Source organism: Pteropus alecto, unplaced genomic scaffold (assembly GCF_000325575.1).
Source record: "Pteropus alecto unplaced genomic scaffold, ASM32557v1 scaffold67, whole genome shotgun sequence".
NCBI lineage: Eukaryota > Metazoa > Chordata > Mammalia > Chiroptera > Pteropodidae > Pteropus > Pteropus alecto.
The window spans coordinates 3,700,489-3,700,949 of record NW_006441061.1 but is presented as its reverse complement, the minus strand read 5'-3'; the positions used below and the strand labels follow the sequence as shown (position 1 = coordinate 3,700,949).

General features: G+C 38.8%; 1 protein-coding gene across 1 annotated transcript in view; it reads right to left on the bottom strand.

Moving 5' to 3' along the window:
* The window catches only part of STXBP1 (syntaxin binding protein 1), a 41,498-nt gene that overhangs the window by 31,775 nt on the left and 9,262 nt on the right, over positions 1 to 461 (bottom strand). The gene's annotated exons all lie outside the window — the stretch shown is intronic.

Sequence of the window (461 nt, the reverse complement as noted above, 5' to 3'; positions counted from 1 at the left end):
AACTATTTATTGTGAAATTACAACACACATTCCAAAGAGTGGGCAAAACATCAATATACAAATAAATGTCTGTATAAGCACCACCCAGTTAGGAAGCAGAACCCACCGGCACTGTGAGGCGCCCTCACCTCAACCCCATCCACCCTCCTCCCCCAACAAGTGCCTCCTTTCTTAAAAAGAGAACCATCATCCTGACATGAATAATCATTTCTCTTTGTAGTTTTACCTTCAAAACAGTATAGCTTAGTTCTGCCTGGATTTGAACTTTATATAAATTAAAGTTTACTGTAAGTACTTTTTTGTATCTTGCTTATTTTGCTCACCAACACGTTTATCAGACTCGTTCATGTTATTGTGAGCGGTCAGAGGTCATTCATTTTCATTGCCATCTAGTATTCTGCTGTGTGACTCTACCATAATTTACTTTATCATTCCACTCTTGAGGGATGTTTTGTGGGTGT